At 42.1% G+C, this 21,450-nt stretch overlaps 1 pseudogene; it reads left to right on the top strand.

The window, feature by feature from the left end:
- The first annotated feature begins 6 nt into the window (after window positions 1-6).
- The window catches only part of LOC111965590 (shootin-1-like), a 28,841-nt pseudogene continuing 7,397 nt past the window's right edge, over window positions 7-21,450 (top strand).

The following is a 21,450-nucleotide window of genomic DNA, read 5'->3' as shown; positions in this document are numbered from 1 at the left end:
CCGGGGCAGGCGATGCTGTCAGCGAAAGGATCCAGTGTGCCTGAGTAGCGGTAGCAGTCATCCATCCCATATAGACATAAAATGCTATTTATTTCTAAGGCGTATCAGCGGCCTTGCCAGTTGTTGTTAGAAGTAGCCTAGTTATTTTCTTTCTATAATAGTATATTTATACAGGCCAAGATATTAGATTAGTTATCGGCCGGGGTGGATAATGCTACAGTCTTCATCATCCGGGCTGGTGCAGATGGAGGGATGTGGGGAAAAGGCGAGAGATACGCAGAAAATTCAGGTAATAGATGCTCTTCTGCTACATCTATTTTAGACCTTTTTCCAAGATTACARAAGTAACATAGTTGACAGAACGAGATCAAGGTGACACGTTCTTATTTTTTTCAATGCAAATGTTTGTGCCGCCCGGCTTCTTCGTTGTACGTAAACTATGCTGAGAGAAATCAAAGGGCCGACCCCTCCCMAAATCTCGCTGTTCTAGGACAACCCGGTGTCGGCAAGATTTTGGTAGCTAGATTAGTTTGGGGTCCTTAGCTGGACACACTAAAATAATGATTGGATCTCAGTTGAACAAACCAGATTAGATGCTTGATAATTGGGAACATCATATTATATTTTATAGGTCATTTTATCACCGCGATTTTTTATATTTCTATACTACCTAATTTGTTGTTTCTACAAATGCAATCCTATGCACTATAAATTAATTACATCAGGCCTTGACAAAAGGGTCCCACCAAGTACGACTATCCTTATTCTTAATTAAACCTTAGCATTTAAAAAAAAAAAATATCAATAAAGAAAATGTTAATTCAAGCATGATTACACAATGGGCCTGTTTAAAACAGGGGTGATACTACTGTACAAATAATAAYAATAAAAGTATAAAATCTGTGGGCCACATGCTTTAACAGTATGCTAGTCAACACCATTTCTGATCAGAACATCCCTGGCAGAAATACACAGATGTTAGGTATGAGCTTCCTGAGGCTGTTACAGAATAATTGGTAAGAAAATGGAAAATATAAGTCCTATCCTACCTTAACTGATAATGACCCAATATAGGCCACATCAGGGGCGCAACTTTGGTTTTAAAAGTGGGGGGAGACATTTTTTATTTTTGTAAACAAATTCTGTCAGATAAACACTTCAAACACGCGTGGTCCTAAAGCACACCATTCCCTCGTTTGTATCACATTACAATGAAAAAACTGTGTGTGAGGGGGGGGGGGGGGGGGGGCAAAAATGCTATTTCAGAATGTCCCCAGTGAAAGTTGTGCCCCCTGGGCCACATACTACCTACCCGAATTGTAGAAGAACCATTGTTTTCCATGTACTCTATTACCAACATCTCAGAGGAACTCTGCATACTCTGACTACCCATTACTGTGGCATATATAAAGAGTGAACCGTGTAGCAGAAGCTGCTCCCTTGTCTGTCCGACAAAACGGAACCTATAGGGAGGTAGTTCTACAGTACATCATAGAAGTCCAGTGTCAAATCAAAGCACATGTTATTGGTCGCGTACACCTTTAGCAGATGTTAATGTGGGTGTAGCGAAATGCTTGTGTTCCTAGCTCCAACAGAGCAGTAGTATGTAACAATACACAACAATACACACAACTCTAAAAGTAAAATAATTGAATTAAGAAATATTACATAGAGCAATGTTGGCATCCGGAGTATAAATATATACAGAGTTGAAGTCGGAAGTTTACATACACTTATGTTGGAGTCATTAAAACTTGTTTTTATTAAACCACTCCACAAATTTCTTGTTAACAAATTACAGTTTTGGCAAGTCGGTTAGGACATCTACTTTGTGCATGACACAAGTCATTTTTCCAACAATTGTTTACAGACAGATTATTTCACGCATAATTCACTGTATCACAATTCCAGTGGGTCAGAAGTTTACATACACTAAGTTGACTGTGCCTTTAAACAGCTTGGAATATTCCAGAAAATGATGTCATGGCTTTAGAAGCTTCTGATAGACTAATTGACATTTGAGTCAATTGGAGGTGTACCTGTGGATGTATTTCAAGGCCTACCTTCGAACTCAGTGCCTCTTTGCTTGAMRTCATGGGAAAATCAAAAGAAATCAGCCAAAACCTCAGAAAAAAATTGCATACCTCCACAAGTCTGGTTCATCCTTGGGAGCAATTTACAAACGCCTGAAGGTACCACGTGCATCTGTACAAACAATAGTACGCAAGTATAAACACCATGGGACCACGCAGCCGTCATAGCACTCAGGAAGGAGACGCATTCTGTCTCCTAGAGATGAACGTACTTTGGTGCTAATAGTGCAAATCAATCCCAGAACAACAGCAAAGGACCTTGTGAAGATGCTGGAGGAAACCAGTACAAAAGTATCTATATTCACAGTAAAACAAGTCCTCTATCGACATAACCTGAAAGGCCGCTCAGCAAGGAAGAAGCCACTGCTCCAAAACCGCCAATAAAAAGCCAGACTACGGTTTGCAACTGCACATGGGAACAAAGATCGTACTTTTTGGAGAAATGTCTTCTGGTCTGATGAAACAAAAATAGAACTGTTTGGCCATAATGACCTTAGTTATGTTCGGAGGAAAAAGGGTGATGCTTGCAAGCCRAAGAACACCATCCCAACCGTGAAGCTCGGGGGTATCACGCCCTGACCATAGAGAGCTATTTATTTTCTGTTGGTTAGGGCGTGATAGTGACTAGGGTGGGTCATCTAGGTGTTTAATGGTTTATGTTGGCCTGGTATGGTTTCCAAACAGAGACAACAATAAACAGCTGTCTCTGAACAGCTGTCTCTGGGGTCATRTTTAGGCAGCCATTTYCCCTTTGTGTTTTGTGGGATCTTGTCTACAGATAGTTGCCTGTGTGCACACCAGTAGCTTCACGTTTCGTTCAGTATTTTGTAGTTTTTGTTCGGTGTTCATTTGACAGGGGCAGGGGGGGTGGCAGCATCATGTTGTGGGGGTGCTTTGCTGCAGGAGGGACTGGTGCACTTCACAAAATAGATGTCATCATGAGGATGGAAAATTATGTGGATATATTGAAGCAACATCTCAAGACATCAGTCAGGAAGTTAATGCTTGGTCGCAAATGGGTCTCCTAAATGGACAATGACCCAAGCATACTTCCAAAGTTGTGGCTAAATGGCTTAAGGACAACAAAGTCAAGGTATTGGAGTGGCCATCACAAAGCTCTGACCTCAATCCTATATAAAATGTGTGGGCAGAACTGAAAAAGTGTGTGTGAGCAAGGAGGCCTACAAACCTGACTCAGTTACTGGAGCTYTGYCAGRAGGAATGGGCCAAAATTCACCCAACTTATTGTGGGAAGCTTGTGGAAGGCTACCCAAAACGTTTGACCCAAGTTAAACAATTKAAAGGCAATGCTACCAAATACTACTTGAGTGTATGTAAACTTCTGACCCACTGGGAATGTGATGAAAACAATAAAAGCTGAAATAGATCATTCTACTATTCTGACATTTCACATTCTTAAAATAAAGTGGTGATCCTAACTGACCCAAGACCKKGAATTTTTACTAGGAATTAAATGTTAGGAATTGTGAAACTGAGTTTAAATGTATTTAAAGGTGTTCGTAAACTTCTGACTTCAACTGTGTGTATATATATATATATATACAGTATATCACAAAAGTGAGTACACCCCTCACATTTTTGTAAATATTTGAGTATATCTTTTCATGTGACAACACTGAAGAAATGACACTTTGCTACAATGTAAAGTAGTGAGTGTACAGCTTGTATAACAGTGTACATTTGCTGTCCCCTCAAAATAACTCAACACACAGCCATTAATGTCTAAACCGCTGGCAACAAAAGTGAGTACACCCCCAAGTGAAAATGTCCAAATGTATTTAGAATAAGGCAGTAATGTAACACCGTGGAAAAAGTCAAGGGGTCTGAATACTTTCCGAATGCACTGTGTGTATACATATATATACAGTACCAGTTAAAAGTTTGGACACACCTACTCATTCAAGGGTTTTTCTTTATTTTTTTACTATTTTCTACATTGTATGAAATAACACATATGGAATCATGTAGCAACTGAAAAAGTGTTAAACAAATCAAAATATTTTATTTTTGAGATTCTTCAAAGTAGCCACTCTTTGCCTTGATGACACACTCTTTGCATTCTCTCAACCAGCTTCACCTGGAATGCTATTCCAACAGTCTTGAAGTAGTTCCCACATATGCTGAGCACTTGTTGGCTGCTTTTCCTTCACTCTACGTTTCAACTCATCCCAAACCATCTCAATTTGGTTGAGGTAGGATGATTGTGGAGGCCAGGTMATCTGATGCAGCACTCCATCACTCTCCTTGGTCAAATAGCCCTTACACAGCCTGGAGGTGTGTTTTGGGTCATTGTCTTGTTRAAAAACAAATGATAGTCCCACTAAGTGCAAACCAGATGAAATGGYGAATCGCTSCAGAATGCTGTTGTAGCCATGCTGGTTAAGTGTGCCTTGAATTCTAAATAAATCACAGACAGTGTCACCAGCAAAGCACACCCATACCATCACACCTCCTCCTCCATGCTTCACGGTGGGAACCACACATGTGGAGATCATTCGTTCGTTTCTTTTCAGCATTTCGACCATGAAGGCCTGATTCACGCAGTCTCTTCTGAACAGTTGATGTTGAGATGTGTCTGTTACTTGAACTCTGTGAAGCATTTATTCGGGCTCTAATTTCTGAGGCTGGTAACTCTAATGAACTTATCCTCTGCAGCAGAGGTAACTCTGGGTCTTCCTTTCCTGTGGCGGCCCTCATGAGAGCCAGTTTCATCATAGCACTTGATGGTTTTTGCAACTGCACTTGAAGAAACTTTCACTGACTGGTATTGTGTGTATATATATATATATATGGGATGCATAGACATTATGGACAGTATATGGATATAATATGTAGTATATAGAATACATAGGATAGAATAGTATATGTACAGCAATAGCTAAATAGGATGGCCTTGACTAGAATACAGCATATATGTAAATTAAATGGGTAAAACAGTATGTAAACATTATTAAAGTGTCAAGTGTTCCATGATTAAAATGACCAGTGTTCCCTGATTAAAATGACCAGTGTTCCCTGATTAAAATGACCAGTGTTCCATTATTAAAATGACCAGTGTTCCCTGATTTAAAATGACCAGTGATCCAGGTCTATGTGCATAAGCAGCAGCCTCTAAGGTGCAGGGTTAAGTAAACGGGTGGTAGCCGGCTAGTGACAGTGGCTAAAGTTTAGGGCAGGGTACTTGGGAGAGGTTGGCTAGTGGTGACTATTTAACAGTCTGATTGGCCTTGAGATAGAAGCTGTTTTTCAGTCTCTCGGTCCCAGCTTTGATGCACCTGCACTGACCTCGCCTTCTGGAGGATAGCTGGGTGAACAGGCCGTGGCTCGGGTGGCTGAGGTCCTTGATGATCTTCTTGGCCTTCCTGTGACACCGGGTGCTGTAGATGTCCTGAAGGGCAGGAGGTGTGCCCCCGGTGATGCGTTGGGCTGACCGCACCACCCTCYGGAGAGCCCTGCGGTTGCGGATAGGGCATTTKMTGTACCAGACGGTGATACAGCCTGWCAGGATGCTCTCAATGGTGCATCTGTAAAAGTTTGTGAGGGTCTGTCACAGACTGAAATTCTGTGACAGATRGAGACAGTGTGTTGACAGAAGGTCAGTGTTGTGAGTCCAGTGTCCTATACTTCATACTCTATAACAATGAAGGCCCATGCGATTACTGTAGTCAATTAACTACACTTAAATGGATTGTGAATGGAGATCTATTTGTGTTTGTTAATTGGTGACTGTGACCTGCATATGATGGTATTGTAGAACATGACTTTCTTGTGACCCCATTAATTCCTGTTTCCTCAGTGCAAGAGACTGACTGAAGAGAGAGATGAAGCAGAGAGCCAGCTGAAACACATCAAGAGAGGTGAGTCCCAGACACTGACACACACATTTTACACTACTGTTACACAGATTACCCTTCCTCACAGGTCTCTCTACACACCCCTCTGGTGATGACCACCTCTCCAAACTGGCTCCTGAATGGGTGTGTGTAAGAAGGTATCCCAGTTTCCATCACTACTCGGAGCCTCAGCCAACCATAGTCATGGATTTGTGTTTTGGCAACCCTGCCAAGTTCTTCCTAGCAACATGTAATAAAATACTACAGTAGCTCCATTAACAATTGATTTGGTAAGGAAGAAGGTTACAGGGTTGAGTGCTGGAGTCTGATATCATTATGCGAGGTAAGAAAGACAATAATCATTCAATATTCAACATTCACAGCTACAGTATACTGTAGGTTTAAAGTCCAGTGTAACATTAGTATGACAGGGTTGTTGGGCTACTTTCTYACAGCTTTCAGCTAGCTGTCTTTGGGAATGTTGAATTATAGGTCACGTCATCAGCATTTCGTTCAGATGGTTGGTTGGATCGTTACAAGTCAAGTTTCTGAAATGCTTCTGCTTGACACTTTTGTAGGATCGGTAAATCGTGTAAGAAGTGTTTACCTTTTGAAGTGCAGCATGAAATAATTTTTGTGGTTCTTACTTAACCTAATAAAGTTAGATGTGGGTCTCTCTCCTCAACCAAGCTGGAACCAATTCCGCTGACCAGTTTCAGCTTCCCAGACAGACAATCTTTAAACAGAGAGGTAGCCTATTTTGTTTGCTGGCCTTTAACCTAAACAATAGATAGTTAAAGACAGGTTGCTCTGAATTATGACTGTAGACTCTTAGACTCCATAGGAGTCTTCAGCCAGGGCCAAAGAACGTGTTATTACCAGGTCTTATTATAATCAGGGAACTGTGTCTCTCCTCTGTCCTCTGCTGTGGTCGGCATTCATTCATCTCGCTGATCTGAACCACGGTCACCATGCCAACACCTCATGTTATTTCACTGCATTATTCAAATCCTCAATTATGAATGATTCATTACTAGAGAAAGAGAAGGGCTGTTCCTGTGTTCCAGTCTGGCATCTATTCTATTGTGTTCTTTCACTAAGAGTGATACAGTATATTTTATAGGTACATTATACTCTAGTCAATATGGGGAAATAAGCTTTTAAAATACAATTTCAAGTCGACATGCACTTAAAACAAGAGATATTAGTATGTATGACCAACGACAATGTATCATACAATTACCATTAGCTATATAATCTCTGAAAATGAAGATAGCTTATTTTCAATATTACTGAAATCCTGAAATTATAGGCTATAAGCCTGGCTGATGGCTGAGATGGCTGATTACATTCAAACAACAATAGTACTTCCAAGACCACATCGCTGACTCAGGCCTGCAGCATTTGACGCAGCGAGCCTGCATGACGCTGCAAATGTCCCTGCTGATTGGCCTAGCTTAGCTCCTCTCCCTCCTGACAGCGGTAAATGCTTTGGTGTCTAGGATAATATCCTGCTGCCTCTGTAGAGGAGCTCTGAGTAAGTCACTGCCTGTGTCCCAAATGACACCCTATTCCCATAGGCTCTGGTGAAACGTAGTGCGCTATGTAAGGAATAGGGTGCCATTTGGTACACAGCCACTGCCTTCTTCAGCGCTCCTCTACAGAGTATATGACACCATGTTAAAGGCAGGTTTTTTTGGAGTCAACATTCAGCTCAATGAGCATTGAGCATAGAGTAGTTATTGACCTAGAATCTCTACCACAATACAGACACACAGCCCCTCCAGCTCTGCTCTTCCACTAGTCTTATGTGGAGATCCACTATCCAGGGAGTCAGAGAGGAGTAGTTTAAGCGTGGGACAGCTATAGAGATCAGCCTGTCATCATGTGTGTGTGTGTGCTGCAGAACTTTCCAACTGCTCCTAAGCGTGATAACAAGCATAATCACCTATCCCCTTTCCCAGAATTCTCAGGGACTCATGCATGCTCAGTGTCAGACACCAGGGTTAGGATCGACCTACTGCTTTGTAAAAATTGTGTAATCAAGCTGGGGATAATATGCAGAGGCATGTGTGTTCAGAAGGCATTAAAGCAAGTGAATGAATAAGGTTTAACATGTTGAATATTGCATTAAAATGTTGTGTTTTTTTGCAACGGGAACAATATAGCACATGAATAAACACAGCGGCTGCTTCTGCAGAACACAGAGGACAGGGGGAGTTTAGCAGACTAGGTAGGCTGTTGTACCCTTAGTTGGATTGGTGTCACGGTGAAACAGATGAAACCAGATTCTCCCTTGAGGGGCCAGATGTACTGTAGTAGTATACACTCTATCAACTAAGATGTGTAGGGAGCAATGTTCCCTCTCATTTTTTTTCAACACTGAGCAAATCTCAGGTCTGCTGAGCACAAACTTGAACGTTGTGACAAATTCTGTGCAATTTTTTGGCGCGCGTTTATTGTGAACACTGAGGCTGTACCCGCTTTAAGTTACAGTTTTGACAGTGGTCAAGTAGGCTACTGTGGCTATTTGATCATAATGTAGTTATACCAGAGTGGCCTACCATTAAAAACAATGGAGAAAATGCATCCCATAACATTAAAACATGGAAATAGCTGTTCTATCGTTCAGCCTGCAGTAGCAGCTAATGTGTGGTGTTCAATGCTGGCCTACATTCCATGAGACTTTGGGAAAGATCATGCAGGGCTTATCCGCTTGTCCTTCAGACAAGGARGTGACTGAAAATGTTGTGTTGGTTTGATGCAAGAAACAAAATAGAATTATTCCCATACATTACTACAGAGAATCAGACAAATTATGCTACCCTCTGCCGATTGGCTACTCGTCTGAAAATACAACACTCCACCTTTAAAACAGAAAAAAAAGCTCTTTACCTGACTAGTTTTTCAAAGACGGCTATAAATTTGTTTTGTCCTCTTGTAGGAAGCAACCACTCCCCCATTTCCGACTAGAAATTAGCTATAATTGGGCTAATAACTCACTAACTAGCAAAAGATATGAACAATATGTACACACGTGGCTATATGCAACTCTCAYTTTGATCTCAAAACAAGCGCATCTTCTCACAACTGCTCATACTGTAAACACAGTCCAGTTCAAAGTGAAGGGCACAGATTCATACATGGAAATGGTCTATTTGCATACAGTATAAGGATAATGCAGCTCTGATTAGATATGGCGCATCGGTCTGGTAGAGTATGGGTCGTGYCTGGTCAATGTAATAGAATCCAACTCCGATGCTCTCTGTTTCGGGATGTTGCATTGAAAGTGGCTTAACACTGCGTTGATTCGATCACAATKCCCACAGTAGAGGGAAACGTCGATAGTGTTAACTAATGGGGGAAAACTGTAGAAAGTTGAGTGAACCTCCRTCTCGTGCTTCTCTGCTCTGGCTGATATTAATTCTGCACTGCAGTCCTGCACATGAGCAGTTGACAGGGAACATTGGTTGGGTAGCATTTAAATAATTAACAAATGATGGCTATGTGGGTGTAGTGGGTGTAGTGGGTGTTGGGGGTGTAGGGGGTGTTGGGGGTGTTGTGGGTGTTGTGGATGTTGTGGGTGTTGGGGGTGTAGTGGATGTAGTGGGTGTTGTGGCTGTGTCGCTGTTGTCGACTGTACGTGGGTTTGGGTTCGGTGTTGGTTATGTGAGGTGTGTTGGTGTGGTGTTGTCGCTGCTGTAGTGGGTGTAGTGAGTGTTGGGGTGTAGTGGGTGTGCCAATATGCAATTGATTGTGTGCAAATGGGAGAATGATTGCACCTCTTTTCCTTTCAACAGCAGCACCCCCCATCTAATATGCCCGTGAAATATTTTAAGAACATTTTAAGTACTGTAGCCTTATGTTTTGAAACCAAAATAACCACAAATCAGGATAAGCTAAATGTTCAGTGGAACCACATGGACCTTAGTTAATGTGATTGTAGAGATATTTAGAGCTAGAGTAAATACTAATAAATGACTATAAGGGCCAGAGCCTTTCTGGTCTCCAATGCAACATGATCTGGTTACATCAGAATGTCACATGGACCCTGCTACAGTTCTGTCTGTCGCCAGAGGGAAACTGAATAGATCAATATGGAGAAATAGAGGGAAATGAATCGTTCAATAGGGAGAGGGAAATAGTGGGAAACTGAATAAGCTCAATAGGGAGAAGGGGGAAATAGTGGGAAACTGAATAGCTCAATAAGGGAGAAGGGAAATAGAGGGAACTGAATAGCTCAATTAAGGAGAAGGGGAATAGAGGGAAACCTGAATCGTTCAATAGGGAGGAAGGGAAATGTGGGAAACTGAATAGCTCAAATGGGAGAAGGGGAAATAGTGGGAAACTGAATAGCTCAATTGGGAGAAGGGAATTAGTGGAAACTGAATAGCTCAATAGGGAGAAGGGGAAATGGAGGGAAAACGAATAGCTCAAAGGGGAAATATAGAAGCACAAATATACATGTTGCCCCCCATTTCAGTCATTCATTCATTATTTAAAATAGGAGTCAAACCGTACCATAAAACAATAAAACTAACTGTAATGTAATGTTTTTTGTATTCCAGTTTCCCAAATGGTGATCGAGGAGGTGAGCGTTTTTCCAGACGCAGCTGGAGATAGAAAAATCCTGCAGAGAAAATGCTGAGGCCCTTGCCACCAAGGTAAGAGACTGATACTGCTTGACTTAGTAGTTGAGGCCCTTGCCACCAAGGTAAGAGACTGATACTGCTTGACTTAGTAGTTGAGGCCCTTGCCACCAAGGTAAGAGACTTGATACTGGCTTGACTTAGTAGTTGAGGCCCTTGCCACCAAGGTAAGAGACTGATACTGCTTGACTTAGTAGTTGAGGCCCTTGCCACCAAGGTAAGAGACTGACACTGCGAGGTGGTTAAATGGATCTAGACTAGAGATCATTAGAATGTTGGTTATTTGTATAGGCTTGTGTGCATAATGTTTATTTCCATAAGCTTCTGATGTTTTACAATATCACAAACAATCAACATGCCAAATGAGTGTATGTTTCTGTGTGCTATTGGCCTCTGTTATCAGCTTTATATCATTTGTCTTTATCACATATAATCCAGTGTGTGCTGTTTGTCCCCCAGTTGAACAGTGAGAACAGGAAGCTGAAGTATCTGAGCCTGTCGTCTCGACCCTGTCTGGATGAGATGCTACCTAGTATCACAGACTGCATGCCTCTGGAAGAGGAGACGGACACACAGGACACCAGCCCTGACCCGTACAGCCAGTACCAACAGCAGGTTAAAGGTACCTACCAGACCCATACACAGACAGTACCAGGTAGCTACCAGACCCGTACACAGACAGACACACAGGACACCAGCCCTGACCCGTATAGCCAGTACCAACAGCAGGTTAAAGGTACCTACCAGACCCATACACAGACAGTACCAGGTACCTACCAGACCCGTACATAGACAGTACCAGGTAGCTACCAGACCCGTACACAGACAGACACACAGGACACCAGCCCTGACCCGTACAGCTAGTACCAACAGCAGGTCAACGCTATATCAGACCCTTTGTCTTGATTAGTCTTGACAGGGTAATGGACTGACTGCAATGAAATGATGTTGTGCCTGTACAGCATGTTAGGATTCACCTTTCTGTTGTTTTTTCTAATGGTATTTCCAGTAACAAGATAAACCATGTTAAAATGTCAGAGTAATAGAGCTATATGTTAGAATCTTAGTAGTGAAGAGATGTCATCACGTAGTGTCACCCAGGAACCTCTTTCTTCCCCTCCAGAGCTGCAGGAGACAGTGAGCAGTCTGCTGGAGGAGAAAAAGAGACTTGCCTGTCAGCTACAGGAGCAGCAGAGACAGATTGAAGAGCTAACCATCCTGGTGGGTACTACCAACTACCAGGCCTGGTAATCAATACCTCTCACAGGAGGTCTGTCTCAGACAAGCACAGAACTTTTCTCTGTCTGTTTGAGGTGGGATTCTGAGGGCTGGTGAGAGCACTTGTATTCTATTATATGAGCGTGAATGCAGAATATCTCTGTTCAGATAGTCTCATCTTTTTTTCCAGTGCATTCGTGTTATGAGAATTTCGTTATCAATGTTCATAAACTTCAATTAATCTACTCAGTCTGCAACCCAGAGTTTGTAAGATTCTGGTTGAATGAAACAGACGAGAGTCCCAGTTTACAATAGTCAAACTGTTTATTCACGACAGTACTCTAGTCCATTATACAAAAACATCCATTTTATACTTGCTCCTTACTTACGCACATACTTTCACACAAACAGTAGATATCCTACGCACATACATACACACAAACAGTAGGTGAGTTTTATCCTTCTCCATAGTTCTCACCACTGTGTATCACTATCCAGCCGACAGTTCCATTCCCCCGAGATTAGAGGAACCTTGAAGTACTCCCTGTTCTATCATAAGTTTCTCAGAGTTCTAGCCAGGTCGGGTCAAACACATAATGTTCTCTTGTACTTCTAGACACACACACACACACACACCACCACACACACACACCACACACACACACACACAACCACACACACACACACACACACCACACACACACCCACACACCACACACACACACCCCCCCCCTTCCCAGTTGGATTTAGTTTAATACGTTAATTATTCCTCTTACATGATACATAAAACTATAATCCCTAATGTTAAGTTTCGCGTAGAATTATTTAATCATTATCTCTAAACATATACATTATTTCATCAATCCACCCTTAATGACTAAATAATACACACTGATACATCAAACACTATATGGAAACATAAATGTTATACAAGAATAAACCAAACCAATACATGTATTTACATTCGATACTCATCAATGACTGTCCTACATCCAATTATGACCCTTCTTATCAGGATTTTCATCATAATCTTCATTAAAAAACAGTCTAAATATTAAAAATGGTCTCGTCAAACATGGGCTCCTCGTGGTTAGAGTCCTGGTGATCAAACCTCTCACACATGGGACCAAACAACATCCACACAGAACCAACACACTCATACAGGTGAAAGTTGCCCACAACACAGTGATTATGGCATTTTTCCATTTCCCAAACATACTGTCAAACCAATTGGTTAGAGAATTATCCACCCCAGAGTTCTCTGCTAATTCGTGAGCTAATGTGGTTAAACCAGCCAGGGTCTTGGTCACTGATCCATATGGAGCTGTGTTATTAAAACATAAACGTACAGCAATGAACCCCAATCATTCTACATACCCCGCCCTTTTCTGTCAATAACATATCGAGAGTCAGTCTATTTTACCAGGTCATGAGGGAGGTGGAGGATAATTGGTCAGAGAACCCCTTTACTGCCTCCCCAGGATCATTCACGAATCTCTGTTGATTATAATAGATGTCATTAATCCAATCCACATTTTTATTTATTGTCAATCACCAAAATAATGTACGTTTTCCACATTTTGTTATGTTACAGCCTTATTCTAAAATGGATTAAAGGTTTTCCCCCCTCACAATACCCCATAATGACAAAGCAAAAACATGTTTGTAGAAATGTTTACTAATTTATAAAGAATACAAAACTGAAATATCACATTTACATAAGTATTCAGACCCTTTACTCAGTACTTTGTTGAAGGACCTTCAGCATTACAGCTTCGAGTCTTCTCAGGTATGACGCTACAAGCTTGGCACACCAGTATTTTAGTTTCTCCCATTCTTCTCTGCAGATCCTCTCAAGCTCTGTCAGGTTGGATGGGGAGCGTTGCTGCACAGCTGTTTTCAGGTCTGTCTGGCCACTCTACCATAAAGAAGTGATTGGTAGAGTGCTGCAGAGATGGTTGACCTTCTGGAAGATTCTCCCATCTCCACAGAGAAACTCTAGACCTCTGTCAGAGTGATCACCTCCCTGTCCAAGGCCCTTCTCCCCCGATTGCTCAGTTTGGCCGGGCGGCCAGCTCTTGGAAGAGTCTTGGTTGTTACAAACTTCTACCATTTAAGAATGATGGAGGCCACTGTGTTCTTGGGGACCTTCAATGCTGCAGAAATGTTTTGGTACCCTTCCCCAGATCTGTGCCTCGACACAATCCTGTCTCCGGGCTCTATGAACAATTCCTTTGACCTCATGGCTTGGTTTTTGCTCTGACGTGCGCTGTCAACTGTGTGACCTTATATAGACACKTGTRTGCCTTTCCACATCATGTCCAATCAATTGAATTTACCACAGGTGGACTCCAATCATGTTGTAGAAACATCTCAAGGATGATCAATGGAAACAGGATGCACCTGAACCAAATTTCGAGTCTCATAGCAAAGGGTCTGAATACTTTTGTAAACAAACWATTTATGTTTTTTAATTTTAATAAATGTGCAAAAATCTCTAAAAAMCAGTTTTTYYTTKKYMWTWWKGGGGKWWTKKKKTTWRRWTKKTKRRGGGRAAAAAAGATTCCTTCCATTTTAGAATAAGGCTGTAATGTAACAAAATGTGAAATAAGTCAAGGGTTCTGAATACTTTCCCAAATKCACTGAGTATACAGTATATTATATTCTCAGTCATGTTGAAGCACCATAAACCTTGATTGTTCATGGTTTACCAGCCTTTCTGCTCTGTTTGAAATGTTTTTGTAGGCTGAGAAGGAGCAAGCTGAAATGAAGGAGCTTCACAAAACCACAGAGCAGCAAAGCAAGACCATCAAGAGGTTCAATAGAGGTGAGTGACATGATACTCCCATCTCACCATCCTTAATCAACTGTCAAGGCTACTGCTACACAATCTTCCTATTCCCTTCAGAGAATCATGTGTAAGAACATCATCGTGTAAAGAGACATTCATCGTGGTAGAGAAAACATCATTGGTATAACACCATCATCGTGTAGAAAACATCATCGTGGTAGAAGAAACATCATCGTGGTAGAAGACATCATCGTGGTAGAAACACATCGTGAAGACATTCATCTTGGTAGAACACATCATCGTTAGAGCGACATCATCTGGTAGAGACAATCATCTCAGAAAGACATCATCTGGTAGAATACATCATCGTAGTAAGCATGTCGTAGAGAACATCATCGTGGTAGAGACATATCATGAGGTACATATCGAGAGACACATCGTGTAGAAAGACATCATCTGTAGAGAACATCATCTGTAGAAACAATCATTCGTAGGTAAAGACATCATCGTGTAGAGAAACATCGTAGCATGTATAGAAATCATCTGGTAAGAGACATCATCGTGGTAGAAAGACACATCGTGTAAAAACATCATCGTGGTAGAAACATCATCTTGTAGAGAAGACATCATCGTGTAGAAGACATCATCGTAGAAAACACTCATCGTGGTAGAGAGACCATCATCATCGTAGTAGAGAAACATCATCGTTGTAGAGACATGTTGGTAGTAGAGACATCATCGGTAGAGAACCATCATCATGGAGAAAAACATTCATCGTGGTAGAAAGAAACATCATCGTGGTAGAGAAGACATCATCGTGGTTAAGAAGACATCATCGTGTTAGAGAAACATCATCTGGTAGAAAGACATCATCGTGTAGAAAGAACATCAATCTGTAGAAAACATCATCTGTAAGAAAGACATCATCTGTAGAAAAACACATCTGTAGAGAACATCATCTGAAGAGACAATCACGTGGTAGAAGACATTTATCTGTAAAAACATCATCGTGTAGAAAACATCATCGTTGTAGAAAAACATTATCTTTTAGAGAACATCATCTTGTAGAGAGACCAGTGGTCTGTAAACAGTTCAACTTTAGCGCTAGCAATTCAATTAACCCATCCTTCTCAATGCCGTGTTTGTAGTTTTTAGTGTTGTATGCCTCAATTCCTCATCTCTCTCTTCTCTCTCTCTCTCTCTCTCTATCTTCTCCCTCTCTCTCTCTCTCTCTCTCTTCTCTCCTCTCTCTCTCTCTCTCTCTCTCTCTCTCTCTCTCTACTCTCTCTCTCTCTCTCTCTCTCTCTCTCTCTCTCTCTCTCTCTCTCTCTTCTCTCTCACTCTCTCTCTCTCCTCTCTCTCTCTCTCTCTCTCTCTCTCCTACTCTCTCTCTCTCTCTCCTCTCCTCTCTCTCTCTCTCTCTCTCTCTATCTCTCTCTCTCACTCTCCTCTCCTCTCTCTCTCTCTCTCTCTCTCTCTCTCCGTCTGTGGATAGGCTACTTACAGAGTATGAGGGATGAAGGAGCAGCTGGCATTTGAGCAGAGCCTGAGGTGAAGCTAGACTACCCCACGAGGTAGACAGACAGACAAAAACAAAACAATAAATCAAGGGCTAGTCTGAATGAGCACAGTAATAGTCCTATTGGGAATGAGCAGCAGATAATAATATCTATCTGGGACTGAGCAGCAGTTCAGTCCTGAGTCTGGGATGAAGAGAGCAGTAGTTAAAGTCCTAGTTTGGGACGATGAGCGCTAGCACAGTCTAGCTACTAGCAGCAATGGACTAGCAGCTGTCTAGTCTGGGGAGCTGTAGGAGCAGAGCGCACGTTATTATCTGGGATGAGGAGCAGCAGCAATACTAGTCTAGTCTTGGACGAGTACTAGACAGCAAAATATAGTCCTAGTCTGGAGCTGAGGAACAGCAGCAATACTAGTTCTAGTCTCGGGATGAGGAGCAGAAGCATACATTATCCTGTCTGGGAATGAGCAAGCAGCAATACTAGTCCTAGTACGGGGACTGAGAGAGCGCAGTAGTACTAGTCTAGTCTGGGAAACTGGAAAAGGGAAGCAGCAAATTATTATCTGGAGATCGGCGTTAGTAGTCTGGGGACTTGGAGCATCATCCAGTATAGTCTCTGGGATGGCAAGTACAGTCTTTGGGGACGGAGGAGAGGAGTATACTATCCTAGTCTGGGAATGAGCAGCAGCATACTAGTCCTAGTCTTGGGGACTGAGAGCAGCAGTACTAGTCTATCTGGGGACTGATAGCATACTATCTGTTGGGACTGAGACAGCAGTATACTAGTCCTATCTGGGACTGAGCAGCAGTACTAGTCCTAGTCTGGGACTAGGAGCTGTAGCAGCAGTAGTACTAGTCTAGTCTGGGGACTGAGAGCAGCATAGACTACCTAGTCTGGGGACTTAGCGAGCAGTACTAGTCCTAGTCTGGGGACTGAGAGCAGCAGTACTATTCCTAGTCTGGACTGAGGAGCAGCAATACTACCTATCTGGACGGCAGCAGCAACTAGTCCTAGTCTGGGACTGAGAGCAGCACAGACATAGTCCTATCGGGACTGAGGAGCAGCAGCGCTATAGTCTGGGACTGAGCAGCGCATCACAGACTCAGCACTGCTTTGAATGTACACACATATGCTTGGGGGAACCAACAGCCACAGTAGTGTGGTGTACTGTATCTTTACGCTGCTTGCCTGAGGCTTGAGAGAGGAGAGTCTCTGTAGAAGCTGGCTGTGGTTGTTGTAGACCATTTAGAAAAAACAACGCCTTCTTACTACCCTTCATGCTATAAGTCTAATGCCTTCCATATCCTGCTTCATCTGCTACTAGTCTAATCCTCCACTATCCTGCTTCATGCTATAGTCTAATGCTCCATATCCTGCACTTCATGCTACAGGTCTAATGCTTCCATATCCTGCTTCATGCTATAGTCTAATGCTTCCATATCTGCTTTATGCTAGTCTAATGTCCATATCCTGCTTCATGCTACAGTCTAATGCTTCCATATCCTGCTTCATGCTACAGTCTAATGCTCCATATCCTGCTTCATGCTATAGTCTAATGCTTCCATATCCTGCTTCATGCTACAGTCTAATGCTTCCATATCCTGCTTCATGCCTACAGTCTATGCTTCCATATCCTGCTTCATTCTACAGCTAACTTCCATATCTGGAGAACCTGGGTCTCTTTTCTTTTAAAACACCCTCTCACTCCCTCCTCTACTTCCTTCTCCTTCCTCTTCTCCTCCTTCCTTCCTTCTCTCTCCTCCTCCAATGTGTGAAGCAGAAAGAGGCTAACAGACAGAGTATGATCCTGCCGCAGAACGCTGACCCCAGCCTGCAGCTGATCATGGCTCTGGAGACGTGGCTAATGTACCAAGACTCTGGACAGAGAGACTGCAGCATCACCAGAAGGTAGGTAAAGCTGCAGAGACTTTCTAAAATGCCCATCTTCGCAAGAGAGGAATGTGTTGTCAGAAGAACAAGGAGGATACAACAGAAGGCTTCGTGTAAATCAATACGTGTTTAATCACAAGTCTTCTCTTACACAGCACTTCAAAATGTTCTTTGTCAACATGCCAGGTGTTGTAGAGTAAACATTAACACACACTCTTATAGGTCTCACCTTGTGGTGCTTGGAATTTAAAACTCTGAAGGTCTTTAGAGACCAAAATGTAGAGTTCAACAAGTAAAAAAAACAGAATTGCTCATCTTGATCACATAATGAGTAGTTATTTGGGTGAAAAAAGATTTATAGATCAATGATATAGCACAGTCCAACTAAAATATAGTCAATCTGGATCTCAAACACACTGTTGTCTCCATTCATATCCATGTAAGTGAAGGCTCTGGAGGCTGAGCTACAGGAGTCTCTCTCTGAAACAGCAGATAACAGAGCTGCAGAGCCAGCTGGAACTGATGAAGGAGAAAGAGAGAGACAGAGGGACGTCTGCAGGAGGTAGAGAAGAAGAACCTGACCTAGAGAAAAGAGGTGAGGAGCACACCTACGGGCTGTCAATCACATCACACTGGGTAACCACAGCTTTTATCCTGTAGCGTTGTGAAAGAATACGTCTCCAGCATACCATGGAATAGATCGTTGTCCATCTTCTCCTGTTAAAAAGACTTGTGACCCAGGCTTCATCTAACACATCTGTCTTTTATGTCTTTAGTGCAAGAGCTGCTCAGGTCCAGAAGAGCACGGAGCCCTCACCAGGCCCTAAACCAGGGATCCCCACCCCCCGCCCCTGTTCCCAGCCCCTCCACCCCCACCACCCCCCCTCCCCCTCCATCCACCCCCTCCCCCATCGCATGCAACCCCCTCAGGTAAGACAATAGTCTGTTTATTATGTTGTGTACAGGCTTGCATGAGAAATTAATGCTCTAACCAACGAATCTGTCTAATCATACTTTAATTTACTTTTTCATTCAATAGCTCACTGATTGCAATCATGAGAAATCATCCAAGGTTCGAAGATCCCCTAAGTTGAACAAGCTCCTGGACGTTTGAAATCACTTAGAATCAGAATAATATAGAATTCAAGAATATGATTGAAATAATCCTTCATAATTGAGGAATTTCTATTTTAAAATCACACATCTTTACAATATTGTCCATTAACCCTCTGTCTCTCTCCTTGTCCTGTAGAAGGAGGTGCAGAAGAGTACAGATGTTAAAGTGAAGGCAGTCAATGAGATGATGGAGAGGATTAAACATGGAGTGGTTCTAGAGCCTGTCAAGGGAGGAGACACTAAGGTAAGAGTCAACAGTTCATGTTTTGTTTAAATAATTGTCTTGGAAAATTGTGGAAATATAGACTCTCCTGAATGTTCTCAAACTGTGGAAATATTCTCAAACTGATTACTCCCTTATTTCTTATCAATCACTGATGTCATGTCATTTTTCTAATCAACTGACTGTCTCCCCAAAGAGAGTTCTCGTAAAATGAGTATATTACTTTTACATATTTTGTGACAGTGAAGTCTCTCGGATCCTAAATCACCAACAAAAAAAACCGACATGCTAAAACCCATATCACAGGATAATCCACATCATATGGTACTAGATGAAATGACTATAGCAGTTCTGTTATTAATCTCTTACTAAAACCGGTCTTCAGTTTGTCTTTTGAATGGGCTCTTTCTCCTTGGAACATTGTCCATGGATACCTCACAGTGTAGACTGAACAGACACCCATGCTGTTGCTTTCATTTCATTTATTTTAGATTGATTGACACCATCACCATGACAACAACTTTAGTAGCCCCGAGGAGAAAAATCTATAAAATGGCCTCCAGCTTTACCTTTATTCTCTCTAATATAGACCAGCTATGTGATAAATGCTAACACCAGCTGCCAGGCCCGATGTGTGCGTAAGCACATAAGAAAATATGTGTTATGTCCTGTTTATTAACTTAGTTGATGGATTAATACCATTCTCTCAACCCTAGAAACCTTCAGTAATGGAAGAAAAGCGTCACAGGAGAGTGCCATGGAAGAACTGAAAAGCATTCTGGTATGAAGTTTTTTTTATTTTATTTTAGCCTTATATAAAAGCTCATATATGCATTTAAGAATGATGGAACATATATGTTATATAATTATACCTGTTACCAACTGTAAAGCATGTTGTCTGTATTTCTGGACCCAACCCCCTTCGATGTGTAGAAACGAATGTGGGTGGGCCAGGTCTAATAAAGGTGCACATTTTAAATCACAAAAGCTCTGACAAGGCCGTGTTCGAACGTAATCTCATAAAATATCGGTGATACTATCAAGAGCAGTGTGCGGTTTCCTTTTTCCTTCATCTTGTATTTCTGGACCCACCAGGAGACAGTGAAGAAGAGTCCCAGTCGGGGGTCTCAGGAGTCGGTCCCGTCCCCCCCAGGGAAGAGCCCTGTCAGCAGTGAGCTGGAGGTCATCCTCAGGAGGAGACGTAAACAGGCCTGTGACTCTGGAGGAGGTAGCAAAACCATTTGTTTGTTTGGACTTTCTTCATTCTCCTAAAATGGGTATCAGTAGAGTCTCCTCAGAGGAGGACCRTCCTCCTCAGTGAATTTCATAAAAATCTAAATAGTGAAACAAAGATAAAAYTATACTAAATATATTCAYGTCACCAAKGAAYTGATTAAAACACACTGTTTTGCAAAGAATGTCTACAGTAGCCTCAACARCAYTCTGTAGGGTAGCACCATGGTGTAGCCGGAGGACAGCTAGCTTCCATCCTCCTCTGGGTACATTGACTTCAATAMAAAATCTAGGAGGCTCGTGGTTCTCACCCCCTTCCATAGACRTACAYAGTAATTAGGACAACTTCCGGAGGACGTCCTCCAACYTATAGGAGCTCTTGCAGCATGAACTGACATGTTGTCCACCMWATCAAAGGATCAGAKAATTAATTTAGTACTGAAAGCATAAGATACAGCTAGCTAGCACTGCAGTGCATAAAATGTGGTGACTAGTTGACTCAGAGAGAGAGAAAGACAACAGTTTTGAACAAATTAATTCCTTCCAAAAATTAAGGAGCAAGAGAGAGAGCTAGCTATATTTCGTAGTATATTTTTTTCACTTTCACTTACTTAGCTAGCATCGAATGCAGCTAGCTAGTTTAGCCTACTCAAACACCCATCTCAAACAGAGAGGGATGCTATGTTAGCTATCTGGCTATCTAACACTGGAACTATTCCAAGTCAAGGTAAGCTTTTGATTTCATTAATTTATTGCCACCGGGGCCCCCCGGTGTATCTGCTAAACTGCTTGCTGCTGACTGTACACTGTACTGCATGATTGTAGCGGGTTTACTAACGTGTTAGTTCTAGTAGCTATGGTGA

This window comes from Salvelinus sp. IW2-2015, linkage group LG6.2 (genome assembly GCF_002910315.2).
Source record: "Salvelinus sp. IW2-2015 linkage group LG6.2, ASM291031v2, whole genome shotgun sequence".
Lineage (NCBI taxonomy): Eukaryota > Metazoa > Chordata > Actinopteri > Salmoniformes > Salmonidae > Salvelinus > Salvelinus sp. IW2-2015.
The sequence above is the reverse complement of the archived record's forward strand: the minus strand, read 5'-3'. Positions and strand labels throughout refer to the sequence as shown.